General features: G+C 52.7%; 1 pseudogene; it reads left to right on the plus strand.

Moving 5' to 3' along the window:
- The first annotated feature begins 12,481 nt into the window (after positions 1–12,481).
- LOC123120943 (GDSL esterase/lipase At4g10955-like) lies at positions 12,482–13,621 on the plus strand (annotated as a pseudogene).
- The last annotated feature ends 1,092 nt before the right edge of the window (positions 13,622–14,713 follow it).

Genomic DNA, 14,713 nt, shown 5'->3' on the forward strand with positions numbered 1-14,713 from the left:
GTGGTGCGGCGTTGTATCCACCGCATAGATGACGACGAGTTTTGGCGGCATGGTGCAACTGCATATCGAAGACGGATGCGGCTGGATGGACGAGCGCAGGGCGGTGGATCTGTCTGGTGCCATGGTGGCGTCGACGGCAGCGAGACCGGGCAAGGTAGATGCAGCAGTACAGCACTGAAGATGGATTGGTGGCAGGTGGTTGCGGCGGCCTCATACCCGGCAGACGTCCTGGTTGAAGAGTGCGCCGGACTGGTGGGTGCTCCATACCCGGCAGACGTCCTGGTTGGGACCTCAGGTCTTAGGTGTTAGGTTTGGATGCCAGGTCTGTTTGGTATTAGGCCCAGACTATCAGCGTCCCTTCTGTTGGGGAACGTAGTAATTTCAAAAAAATTCCTACGTACACACAGGATCATGGTGATGCATAGCAACGAGAGGGGAGAGTGTGTCCACGTACCTGTTGGGGATCGTTGCAGAATTTTAAAATTTTCTACGCATCACCAAGATCCATCTATGGAGTGTACTAGCAACGAGAGGGAAGGAGTGCATCTACATACCCTTGTAGATCGCGAGCGGAAGCGTTCAAGTGAACGGGGTTGATGGAGTCGTACTCGTCGTGATCCAAATCACCAATGACCGAGCGCCGAACGGATGGCACCTCCGCGTTCAACACACGTACGGAGTAGCGACGTCTCCTACTTCTTGATCCAGCAAGGCGGAAGGAGAGGTTGATGGAGATCCAGCAGCACGACGGCGTGGTGGTGGAAGTAGCGGGGATCCCTGCAGGGCTTCGCCAAGCGCAACCAGGAGGGAGAGGTGTCACGGGAGGGAGAGGGAGGCGCCAGGGGCTAGGGTGCGGCTGCCCTCCCTCCCCACCCTTTATATAGGCCCCCCGGGGGGGGGCGCCGGCCCTGGGATCCCATCTACATGGGGGGCGGCGGCCAAGGGGGGGGGGAACTCCCCCCCCCCCCCGAGTCAGGTGGGGCGCCCCCCACCCCAGGGTTTCCAACCCTAGGCGCAGGGGGAGGCCCATGGGGGTCGCACCAGCCCACCAGGGGCTGGTTCCCCTCCCACTTCAGCCCATGGGGCCCTCCGGGATAGGTGGCCCCACCCGGTGGACCCCCGGGACCCTTCCGGTGGTCCCGGTACAATACCGATAACCCCCGAAACTTTCCCGGTGGCCGAAACTGGACTTCCTATATATAATTCTTCACCTCCGGACCATTCCGGAACTCCTCGTGACGTCCGGGATCTCATCCGGGACTCCGAACAACTTTCGGGTTTCCGCATACTAATATCTCTACAACCCTAGCGTCACCGAACCTTAAGTGTGTAGACCCTACGGGTTCGGGAGACATGCAGACATGACCGAGACGACTCTCTGGTCAATAATCAACAGCGGGATCTGGATACCCATTTTGGCTCCCACATGTTTCACGATGATCTCATCGGATGAACCACGATGTCGAGGATTCAATCAATCCCGTATACAATTCCCTTTGTCAATCGGTACGTTACTTGCCCGAGATTCGATCGTCGGTATCCCAATACCTTGTTCAATCTCGTACCGGCAAGTCACTTTACTCGTACCGTAATGCATAATCCCGTGACCAACCACTTGGTCACTTTGAGCTCATTATGATGATGCATTACCGAGTGGGCCCAGAGATACCTCTCCGTCATACTGAGTGACAAATCCCAGTCTCGATCCGTGTCAACCCAACAGACACTTTCAGAGATACCTGTAGTGTACCTTTATAGGCACCCAGTTACGTTGTGGCGTTTGGTACACCCAAAGCACTCTTACGGTATCCGGGAGTTACACGATCTCATGGTCTAAGGAAAAGATACTTGACATTGGAAAAGGTCTAGCAAACGAACTACACGATCTTTGCGCTATGCTTAGGATTGGGTCTTGTCCATCACATCATTCTCCTAATGATGTGATCCCGTTATCAATGACATCCAATGTCCATAGTCAGGAAACAATGACTATCTGTTGATCAACGAGCTAGTCAACTAGAGGCTCACTAGGGACATGTTGTGGTCTATGTGTTCACACATGTATTACGATTTCCGGATAACACAATTATAGCATGAACAACAGACAATTATCATGAACAAAGAAATATAATAATAACCATTTTATTATTGCCTCTAGGGCATATTTCCAACAGTACCCTCGTAGTAGTAGGAGTCAAGGAAAGAGGAGAGAGAAGAGAAGGAAGGAGGGGGCGCAGCCCCTCCCCCTGGTCCAATTCGGACTAGGCCTTGGGGGGGCGCGCAGCCTCTCCTTTCTCATTCCCCTAAAGCCCAATAAGGCCCATATACTCCCCGGCGAATTCCCGTAACTCTCCGGTACTCCGGAAAATACCTGAATCACTCGGAAACTTTCCGATGTCCGAATATAGTCGTCCAATATATTGATCTTTACGTCTCGGCCATTTCGAGACTCCTCGTCATGTCCCCGATCTCATACGGGACTCCGAACTACCTTCGGTACATCAAAACACATAAACTCATAATATAACCGTCATCGAACTTTAAGCGTGCGAACCCTACGGGTTCGAGAACTATGTAGACATGACCGAGACACGTCTCCGGTCAATAACCAATAGCGGAACCTGGATGCTCATATTGGCTCCCACATATTCTACGAAGATCTTTATCGGTCAAACCGCATAACAACATACGTTGTTCCCTTTGTCATCGGTATGTTACTTGCCCGAGATTTGATCGTCGGTATCTCAATACCTAGTTCAATCTCGTTACCGACAAGTCTCTTTACTCGTTCCGTAATACATCATCCCGCAACTAACTCATTAGTTACAATGCTTGCAAGGTTTATAGTGATGTGCATTACCGAGTGGGCCCAGAGATACCTCTCCGACAATCGGAGTGACAAATCCTAATCTCGAAATACGCCAACCCAACAAGTACCTTCGGAGACACCTGTAGAGCACCTTTATAATCACCCAGTTACGTTGTGACGTTTGGTAGCACACAAAGTGTTCCTCCGGTAAACGGGAGTTGCATAATCTCATAGTCATAGGAACATGTATAAGTCATGAAGAAAGCAATAGCAACATACTAAACGATCGAGTGCTAAGCTAACGGAATGGGTCAAGTCAATCACATCATTCTCCTAATGATGTGATCCCGTTAATCAAATGACAACTCATGTTTATGGCTAGGAAACATAACCATCTTTGATCAGCGAGCTAGTCAAGTAGAAGTATACTAGTGACACTCTGTTTGTCTATGTATTCACACATGTATCATGTTTCCGGTTAATATAATTCTAGCATGAATAATAAACATTTATCATGATATAAGGAAATAAATAATAACTTTATTATTGCCTCTAGGTCATATTTCCTTCACCTTCATCAAGTGGTTAGGAGTAGCAACATATGTTGCCTAGACGGTGGCTTTAGTCTTACTGTTGTGTGACTTTATACGGTCTCATGTAAACAATTAATAAAGTGGTTGCATGCATCGTCCAGATGCAGAGGCTGGGGCTCCTCCTCCTTTTAAAAAAAATTTTATTTCCTGAAACTGTAGGTCTTTCCAAATCTCCTTCCTGTACCATGGCAAAAGTGGCAAAGTGGGCCACTACTTCTGGTAACAGCGTCTCCAAATGCCCGCATAATTCAAGTTTCAATCCCATAATGAACTGATTTAGCAATGAGTTCCCGAACAGAAAGATCCTACAATTTGATGTGATACACCAATTGATCAAAAATTTGCGCTTGTACTCCTCCACCATGCCCGACTCCTTGAGAGGATACCACTCTTGGAGCTTGTCATGGTGGACATTGATCTTGAATTCCAGCATCACATCTTCACTGAACGTGTGCCAGTCATACACCCGACGGTGAGCTTGTCAGCTTGGCACGAGTGCACCGTATTCTCAACCATGTACAACATCACCGCGACTACCTTGAACCCCTCAGGAATTTGATAAAATGCGAATGGGGGAAACTCCATTTTAGGCACCTAGTTGGGTCGATGACCTGTATCTGAGGATTCATGCATATCAACGGTAATCGGAGTTGGCGGTGGAGGCGATACCTGGTCAGTGACCGTCGGTGGAGGGAGACAACCGCGTCCAGTATGGTCAGCGCCTGCAGATCAGAACCACGCTTGACCAGCGATTGCAAGTAGTTGGCTCGGAGAAGTTGTTGTTGTTGTTGCTCCCGCTGCACTTGGCCGAGGCAGACGAGCGAGAGGCCGAGTTTAGCGCGACTTGCAACGCATGGCCTTCCCACTTTCTTTTGGTTAGGTTGTTGAGCTGCTTCGGGACCAGATCCAGAGCGCCGGACCGCTCGGATAGGGCTTTAGGCTCTGTTTGTTTGGGTTTTTCTTCTGCTTTTGTAGTTATTTTGACTTTGAACAAAAAGCCATAAAAGTTTATAAATATTGATCCCTCAAAAGCCATAAAAGTCCAAAAGCATAAAAACTCCAAAAGCACATATTTAGGAGCTTTTATGACTTTTTGGCGAAAGTGAAAAAGTTACAAAAGCAGAAGCAAAAGTTCAAATAAACAGGGCCTTAATCCCGGTCTGCAGCTTCTCCTCCACGAGAATGAATTGGGCGACGATGAATTGAGACCGCGCGGTTGGCTTGAATGATGGAGCTGTGGCTATTCCTTCGAATCAATCTAACTGATTGTAGATTCATGTTGACTGCCTTGCGGCTAACAACAAACCATCTTCGAAATTTTGACTAGTCGACCAAGAGTGTATGAGACACAAAAATGTAATTTGCATCCGTCTGTATCAGTTCCGCTCCCCCGCTGCCCCGCTCCCCAAGCTCGCGCGCTGCGCCGGCGGCCACTCCGGCCCCGGCGGCCACCTCCCCCGCGGCCTCCGCTCCGGAGCCGGTGCACACCCTCCCCGCGCGCATGGCCTCCCAGGTTTCCCTCTCGGGCTCCTTCTCGTCAGACCCTCCCTCTCCGGCGCCCCCGCCCAGGCCGCGGATCCAGTCCATCGTGGTCCCGCCCGTCGTCGGCTCCCCCTTTGGCCCGATCGTCCAGGGCGGCTACGCGGCGGCCGGCCCCTCCCGCGCGCCTGCTCCGGCGGCTGCGGACTGGCAGGTCAAGCGGGACCGCCGCAACAGGGCGCCCTGGCCACGCTCTCCGCCGCGACGGCATCAGCGGCCCCTGCGCCGGCGCGCGCTCCCGGCCGATCGCCCTCGCCCGGACTCCAGGCTGCCGGCGGAGCTCTACGGCTGCTGCTACAACTGCGGGCGGGAGGGGCACATCTCGGCGGAGTGCAGCAACCCAACCCGGTGTGTTCGTTGCGGCGGCGAGAACCACACCTCGCGGGGCTGCACGCGACCGCGGAGCCCCTCCCCGGTGTCGTAGCCGCCTCATCCGCCCCCGGCGCTTCGTTTGGGCTCGAGCGGTCCGCCACCGGCTGGATTCCCGGCCCTCGTTCCCCCCTGTTTAGCGTTGCGCCCTCCTCCTGCGGGCCCGCCGCCTGCCGGGGCGACTCGCTTCCCCCCTCCCCCCGCTGCCAGAGTGCCTTGCGGAACAGGCTGGTGTCGGGTGGCCATGCCCAGGCCGGGCAAGCCACGCTCCTTCTGTGGCCTTGGCAGCGCCATGCTCAGGCCACTGCCATATCCATGCCTTTCCTGGTTCCACTAGCTCTCAGAGGCGTCCCGGCTCACGCTTGGACTCGGCGGGTGGCGGAGTCCCTGCTTTGGGGCATCGGCATCGTCGTCAAGGTGGCGGTCATCACCACCCGGCGCGACGACATGTCGGCGTTCCGGGTTTGGCTCCGTACAGATGATCCGGCGCAGATTCCAGCTCGTAGAATATTGGTGGTGGAAGAAAACGGCAGAAGGGCGGTGCGCCAGGAGGACGGGCTGCCGGACGCGCTCTGGTATCTAGTCGAGATCTCCCAGCTCGGCCATCCGGTCGCTCCTCGTCTTGGGGGTGGGCCGCCGCCGCCGCCTGAGGACGGTGACTCAGATGGGCCGCCAGATCACTGTGATAGGCGTGGTCGATCCAGGTCTCGCCGGGGGCGACGTGACCGTGCCGGCGGGATGGGGCGTGGTTCTCCGGCAGAGCTTCGCTAAGCACTACGGAGGAGGAGGAGTTGGAGGAGGAGAGGGCTGCGCCTTGCCAGGGGTGCGGCTGCCCTCCCACCCCCCTCTATTTATAGGGGCAAGGGAGAGGGGGGCCGGCCCCCTCCAGATGGATCTAGAGGGGGGCGGCGGCCAAGGGGGGAGGCTTGCCCCCCAAGCCAAGGGGGGCGCCCCCTTTAGGGTTTCCCCCCAACCCTAGGCACATGGGCCCTAGCGGGGTTTGGCGCCCAGCCCACCTAGGGGCTGGTTCCCCTCTATATTCGGCCCATAGGGTCCTCCGGAGCAGGTGGACCCTCCCGGTGGACCCCGGAACCCTTTCGGTGGTCCCGGTACAATACCGATATACCCCCGAACACTTCCGGCGACCGAATAAGGACTTCCCATATATAAATCTTCGTCTCCGGACCATTCCGGAACTCCTCGTGACGTCCGGGATCTCATCCGGGACTCCGAACAACCTTCGGTAACCACATACTATTTCCCATAACAACTCTAGCGTCACCGAACCTTAAGTGTGTAGACCCTACGGGTTCTGGAACCATGCAGAGATGACCGAGACACCTGTCCGGCCAATAACCAATAGCGGGATCTGGATACCCATATTGGCTCCCACATGTTCCACGATGATCTCATCTGATGAACCACGATGTCGGGGATTCAATCAATCCCGTATACAATTCCCTTTGTCCATCGGTATGTTACTTGCCCAAGATTCGATCGTCGGTATCCCAATACCTCGTTCAATCTCGTTACCGGCAAGTCTCTTTACTCGTTCCGTAAAGCATGATCCCGTGGCTAACTCCTTACACATTGAGCTCATTATGATGATGCATTACCGAGTGGGCCCAGAGATACCTCTCCGTTATACGGAGTGACAAATCCCAGTCTCGATTCGTGCCAACCCAACAGACACTTTCGGAGATACCTGTAATGCACCTTTATAGCCACCCAGTTACGTTGTGACGTTTGGTACACCCAAAGCATTCCTACGGTATCCGGGAGTTGCACAATCTCATGGTCTAAGGAAACGATACTTGACATTAGAAAAGCTCTTAGCAAACGAACTACACGATCTTGTGCTATGCTTAGGATTGGGTCTTGTCCATCACATCATTCTCCTAATGATGTGATCCCGTTATCAATGACATCCAATGTCCATGGTCAGGAAACCATAACCATCTATTGATCAACGAGGTAGTCAACTAGAGGCTTACTAGGGACATGTTGTGGTCTATGTATTCACACATGTATTACGGTTTCCAGTTAATACAATTATAGCATGAACAATAGACAATTATCATGAACAAGGAAATACAATAATAACCATTTTATTATTGCCTCTAGGGCATATTTCCAACAGGCAAACCCTGCGGTGGTTTGCTTCCAGGAGACTAAGCTCCAAGCTGTATCACCTGAAATCGTGAAACATTGTCTGGGTAATAGATTCGAGAATTTCGAGTACCTTCCTGCTGTGGGAACCCGTGGGGGAATTTTGCTTGCATGGGATGTCACCATGGCATCAGTTTCGAACCCTCACCGCACTACGAACACACCCACGGGGCTGGTCCGGCCGGCAAGTGGAGGCCAATGGTGGCTAACGGGAGTTTATGGCCCTCAAAGCAACGAGGATAAGATTGCTTTCCTTCAAGAGCTGGTTGATATCCGGGATCTACATGCAGGCCCCTGGATAGTAGCGGGAGATTTCAATCTCTTGGTAGACCCAGAGGACAAGAACAACAGCGCCGTGAACCACCGCATGATGGCCCGCTTCCGTGCCAAGCTCAACAGGTTGGAGCTGCGAGAGTTGTATCTAAACGGGAGAAAATTCACATGGTCGAATGAGAGGCTCAGGCCGACCTTAGAAAAGATCGATCACGTTTTTGCCACGAGCTGCTGGGAAGATCTTTACCCGACATGCCTCCTGACCGCCCTGGGATCTGCAGTCTCTGATCATTGCCCCCTCCTACTTGACCTCAACGCCGATATCATGATGGGGAAGCGATTCTGCTTCGAGGCGTTCTGGCCCAAAGCTGATGGGTTCCACGAGACGGTGGAGATTGCTTGGCAGTCGGTCCCCCTGCACGATAATGCCTTCCTGACCTTGGATAACAAATTGCGAGCCACGGCCAAAGCACTACAACGTTGGAGCGATCGGTGGATCGGAAATGTCAGGATGCAGAACCTCATCGCCCTAGAGGTCATTGCACGGCTCGATGAGGCCATGGACTCTAGGCTCTCTCCCTGGACGAGCACGCCTTGCGCAGACTGCTCAAGCGGAAGTTACTCGGGCTGGCGTCATTGCAGAGGACAATAGCGAGGCAAAGATCGAGGTTGCTGCAACTCAGAGATGGCGAGGCCAACACCGCTTAGTTTCATCGTCAGGCCTGTCATCGCTAACGTAAGAATGCCATCCTCTCCTTGCAACACAACGGGCAGACGTTCACGAATCAGGAGGAAATCGCAACCGCGGTAGACGAGTTCTACTCCGGGCTGCTCGGAACTGCCCCCGAGCGTGAGTACTCGCTCCAGCTTGACGCCCTTGATCTTCCATGGAAGAACCTGTCTCACCTCGAAGCCCCATTCACGATCGAGGAAATTGAGCGCATCGCCAAGAACATGCCAATGGACAAATCCCCTGGGCCGGATGGTTTCACGGGACGTTTCTATGCCTCTTGCTAGAACATTATAAAAGATGATATGATGCGGGCGATGGGCCAGTTCTATAGAGGTGACATGTGCGGCCTCCCGGCGATCAATAAGGCCATCGTCGTCCTCTTGCCGAAGAAAGCAGGAGCGGTTCAAATCACGGACTTTAGGCCGGTCAGTCTTATACACGGGGCGCTCAAGATCTTCGACAAAGCTCTGGCTGTCAGGCTTGCAAGCGAACTACCGTTCCTCGTGGGTAATCATCAGAGCGCATTCGTAGCGGGGAGGTCCTTGCACGACAATTTCATGCTCGTTCAGTGCACGGCCCGGCGCCTCCACGCGCTGCGTGACCCTTCTGTCATGTTGAAGCTTGACATATCCAAGGCCTTCGACTCAATTCAATGGCCATTCCTGCTAGAGGTGATGAGACAAATGGGTTTTGGGCAGAGATGGATCACTTGGATCTGTGGCATGCTTTCCACTTCGTCCACCAGAATCTTGGTCAATGGGAGGCCGGGCGATGCCATCTTCAACTGCCGCGGGCTCAGGCAAGGGGGGCCGATCTCTCCTATGCTCTTCATCTTATGCATGGAGCCACTCCACCGGCTGTTCGCGAGAGCCACCGATACTGGTTTGCTGGCCCCATTGGCGCGCTCTGGCCTGAAACAAAGACTCTCCATGTTCGCCGATGATGTCATGGTTTTTCTCAAGCCGAAATCTCAGGAGCTCTCAGCGTGCTCGTCGATCCTCGACATATTCGGACACGCTTCTGGGCTGCATGTGAGCCTTGCCAAGACGGCAACCCTTCCCATCCGGTGCACCCAGGAGGAAATGCAACTTGTCCGTGATATACTTGGTTGCTTGACGGCCGAGTTCCCGTGCAAATACCTTGGCCTTCCCCTCACCATCAGGAAGCAAACGGCAGTGCAATTTTGTGCACTCGTGGACCAGCTCGCTGCGATGCTGCCACACTGGAAGGCAGCGACTCTGTCGAAGAGCAGCAGGCTCCTTCTCATCCAATCAGTCCTCACAGCGATACCCATCCATTCAATGTTAGCTCTGGGGCTGCCACCCAAAACGCTCGCAGCAATGACCAAAATCTGTCGAAGTTTTCTATGGAGCAGCAAGGCGGAGGCAGGAGGAGGCGCCTGTGCAGTCGCCTGGGACGTCGTCTGCCGTCCAAAGTGGGCAGGTGGCCTTGGCGTGCTAGACTTGCGCTGGATGAATGTAGCTTTGCAGACAAAGTGGATCTGGTTACAAAAGACGGACACCTCCAGGCCTTGGGTGGAGTTTGCCATTCCCGTGCCCAAGGAATCAAGACTACTCTTCCAGGCGGCAGCGCGCGTGCACCTTGGCGATGGCAAGAGCACTTTGTTTTGGGAGGATCGATGGCTTATGGGATCCAGCATCCAAGAGCTTGTGCCACGTCTTTATGACCGCATCCCGGCGCGTGTGAAGAACTCAAGAACCGTCTACGAAGCCATAACCTCAGATGCTTGGGCGCGGGACCTTGGGCCGGCCATTGACCACACCACCTTGGAGCAATTCTTGTCCCTATGGCCCGCGGTGGTGGCCACCCGCCTGAAGGAGTACGACAGCGACGCTATTACCTGGGCCTGGAGCAAGGAGGGGCAATTTTCGGCCAGCTCGGCTTACCAGGCCAAGTTTTGGGGGCTTTAGGTTTCGCCCACGGCTTCGCTCTCCTGGGGCTCGCGAGCGCTGCTAAGATGCAGGTTCTTTTCCTGGCTGGCCATCAAGGAGAGGTGCTGGACCTCGGACCGACTGGCGAGGCGAGGATTGCCGCACCAGGACGTTTGCCCGCTGTGTGATCAGCATGATGAAACGATAAACCACCTGCTTCTGAACTGCGTTTTCGTCCGACAAGTGTGGACTCGAGTCCTGCCCGCGCTGGGCCTGGGGCGTGTTGAGCCTCGCCAGGAGGAGACGCTATCGGACTGGTACGTGCGCAGCGGGCTAAATAGGCTGCCCAAGAAGCGGGCGAGGCCGAGGCGCGCGACTTGCTTACTAGTCCTCTGGGAGGTGTGGAAACACCGGAACGACGTTGTGTTCAATGGCAGGACTCCATGTCTCAGAGACTTGTTGCGGAAAATTGCTAGCGAATACGTGCTATGGAGGGACGCGGGACTGCTCCGCAGCGATGACGATATGCACCAGGGCATCGAGGCAGCTCTAAGGTGGGCGCAGGGCGAGTAGTCACAGTGTGCTAGGTAGAGTAAGGTGGAGTTGGCGTGGGTGTCATGTAGCCGTGCCCTGTAAAATTATTTTAGGGTTCCTTCCCCCTTCTTCTCTTAATAGATGATACGCACACTCGTGTGTATTCGAGAAAGGAAAAAGAGTGTACGAGACATCGAAACACTAGACCGACAAAGATCTGAATACCAATTGACCTGTGATTATTTTTATCTTTTGAAAAAGGGATCTCCCTCTCCGATTTCCATCACCAGAAACCACACCTATGATTATATTAGATGTAACACCAATTCAGAAGAACATTAAAGATTCTGGGTAGGAGTAAGAGACTTGAGAAAGAAGAAGAACAGAGGAGATGAGTCATTGAGACTTCATTTCTTGATCGATAATTTAGCCTGGGTACAATTACGAGCTTATAACTGGCCCCACGTCACTCGCTAACCACATGGCGCACGCTCATCTACTCCTGTCCACATCCACCGATCGGCAGCGCCTTTCCATTTTCCCGCCATGGCTTTCTCCGCCAAACGAACTTCAGTTTCGTTAGTGAACCTTTTCTGCTCCTTTTCTTCAGCTTCCGATGTTCCAGCCCTTGCAGGCATCACCTCCACCGCATCCGGAGGCCGGGTCACGCCGTGGCACTCGCCCAACAGTGTGAGACGACGGGCCTCTTCCTTATCCACCAGACGACGGGCCTCTTCCTTATCCAACAGTGCACCAAGAGGTCGCGGCGGAGCCCCGTGCATAGCGACAGCGCCGGGTTTTGCAGCATCGAAGGCGGCCTGCGCGGTGAAGGAAATGGTGGAGCGAGTCCTCGGCATCGAAGGCGATGCCGCGCGTGCATCGCGCCCGGACAAGGGGCAGCGACGAATTCGTCATCGCGAACCGTATGAGATATTTTGAGTTGTGGGACGGAGCTGCACGGAGAAAAATAGTTCAGTGACTATATCTTCATTTCACGCACACTCCCACGTCAATCCTGCGCCGGTCTATGTAAACAACAGTGGAAAATATTACTAGTAGTAACATTTCCGTCAGAAAGGAGCCAATCATTTGCCAAAACGCGACATTTGACCTGATCTTGTGCATTCGAAGAGCAAGTACGTACGTTACGTACGTACACTGCACTTGCCTTTTTTCTTTCCTTTCAGAAACACACAAGCCGCGTGTCTTTTGTATTTAAGAGAAGGGAGCCATACATCGTTCTATACACTCCACTTGGTTAATATGATATTATGGTCTGTTAGACAGTTACTGGGTCATGTTAGTGACTGGGTCTGTTAGACAGTTACGACCGAGTTGACTTGCCATCTTCTTCTCTCTTTCTTCCCGATAATAACGAGTAGATTTTCAGCAACTACACGTAAACGGAGTATACATAAGCAAAGTTTTCGTAGCAACTTTAGCAGAATCAAAGCACTGAAGCTCAGTAGTACAACCAAATGAAGCTCATGTTGTGGATCATAGGTAGCTTAGCTTCTGCCACCTCAGACCTCTAGCTAGCTAGGTCGATCAAAGCGCATCATATTGACCGATGGGTTCAGACCGCTTCGACGTCGATGAGCTGAAGCATATCTTGCGCCCCGGTTCTTCCGCGGCGAAGATTGACTGGTACGTTATATGATCCAGCCAGCCAACCAGATTTAGTATCTGCATAGCCTGATGATCTCTCCACACGTATCAATGTCACAGGGGCAACGAGGAGCACCGCCGCTGCATGGTCGCCTGCATGGTCAAAGGCGCTTACGTCCTCGAGTGCGACAGAGCGATGGGCAGGACCTAGCCGGCGGCGCTGGCGCCGGCGTGGTGGGAGACCTTTCACTTCGGCCTCAACCGGAAACTCGAGGAGGATGTGGTCATATATGGTGCTATCTACGAGCACGTGCCCAGCCCCCGCCACCCAGCCGCTCCAAGGTATGTCGTCGCCTTCAGGGGCACCACGCCCAGGCACCCGGAGTGGGAGGTGGTGATGAAAGATCTCTACCTTGACTTCAAAATATTGATCAACAAACTGAAGAATGACACGCTCTCCAAGCTAGCGTGCGGGGCGGTCGACGGACTTATGGATGGCCAAGTCGGCCTAGGAAGCGCCGGCGTCTGGCTCGTCGGGCATTCCCTCGGCGCATCACTGGCGCTGGACGTGGGGCGGCACATGATGGAGAGGCTGGAGCTGAACCTCCCGACCTTCCTATTCAATCCGCCGCAGGTGTCGCTGACAGCGGCCATGAACTTGCTGAACGCGCAGGACGTGGTCAAGAAGCACCTGCACTTCACGAGTTACTTCATCAAGGCCGGTGCGGCAACAGTCTCGTGTTGCCACAGGGAGCGCATGGAGAAGCTGTTCGCCCGGCTTTCTCCATGGGTGCCGAATCTGTACCTGCACGAGAAGGACTGGATCTGCCTGGGCTTCATCGACTACTTCGAGCTGCGGCAGCAGTTCATGGACCGCTTTCCCTGTGTTGCAAGCAAGTCTATGACGCTGTCGTACCGTGACATGCTCTGGCGCCTGCTTGGCAAGGACAAGGAGCGGCCGCATCTCCTGCCATCGGCGATGCTGTGGAAGACCGCGCAAAGCAGCCTCGATGCGCACGGGCTCCAGCAGTGGTAGAAACCGAATGGCGAGCTCGGCTTGGGCGCCGGCACGCGTTATAGCTACCCTGTACCTCAAGCATAAACTACTTCTAGTTCTATATATGCCGGCAAGCTGTCAAGTGCAGTTCATCATCGGAACGTTTTCTTGTAAAATCACAAGAAAATAGTTATACTAAATTCCTACGTACCAATTTAGCTATAGTGAGTTGTAAAATTTGTGCTAGAACAATTGCAAATGACAATCAACAGTCACTTTATTATGATGATTTCCACGTATATATCCCATGAGGGGATGCATCCACTGGATGCGTTGGTTTGATAGAGGCCGTGGGGGTGCTGTACCGATTTTGTCCATCCAACAATTGCAAATGACAATCAACAAGGGGGGCCACATGGTTAGAGGAGACATTCCTGTCGACGATGTGCGTTGAGTTAGAGGAGACATTCCTGTAGACTATGAAGGCGTCCGCGGCTACTTCGTCAATCTCAAGATGATGTACCGACTCAGTCTCTTGGAGATGCTCATCGGGATATGGTGTGCATACGTGCTTTTATAGGATGATTGTATGTGTTTGTTGTATGAGCATCTGCATTTGTACTATGATAAACAAATGGTAATGAAATGATTAAATAAAAAAACTACACAATAGACCCGACAACAACAATTGGCGCGGCGAAGCGGGCGTCAGCTTCCTGTATATACTTCTCCAATCCTAAAATTAGTGTCTCTGATTTCGTACAAAGTTGCTTATTTTGGGATGGAGGGAGTATTATGTACTTTGAATCCTATGATTAGAAAACTAAATAAATTATTGGAAATAAGTGTTTGACATACAACAACTGAAATAGATAAACTTTATAGAGATTTGAGTGGATGTGGATGCAAAACAATCCTTAGAAATTCCAATGTTACACGGGAGAGTTTCTTAGGATTGATGTAAGTCCTCTAAAAATCGACTAACAATAGGGCCCGTGCGTTGCAGCGGGAGAAAAAAAAATCTTCAATGGCCATGATCACATTTTGTTGCAGCACCGAGATATACCATCACTCTCAATTTCTTCAAATCATGAACATTTTTTAAACTTGGAAACATATTTGATAGCATGAACACTTTTACAAATTTTCAAAAATCAAGTACATTTTTTGAATTCATGACCAATTTATAGTATTTGC

The sequence above is a fragment of the Triticum aestivum genome, chromosome 5D, assembly GCF_018294505.1.
Source record: "Triticum aestivum cultivar Chinese Spring chromosome 5D, IWGSC CS RefSeq v2.1, whole genome shotgun sequence".
NCBI lineage: Eukaryota > Viridiplantae > Streptophyta > Magnoliopsida > Poales > Poaceae > Triticum > Triticum aestivum.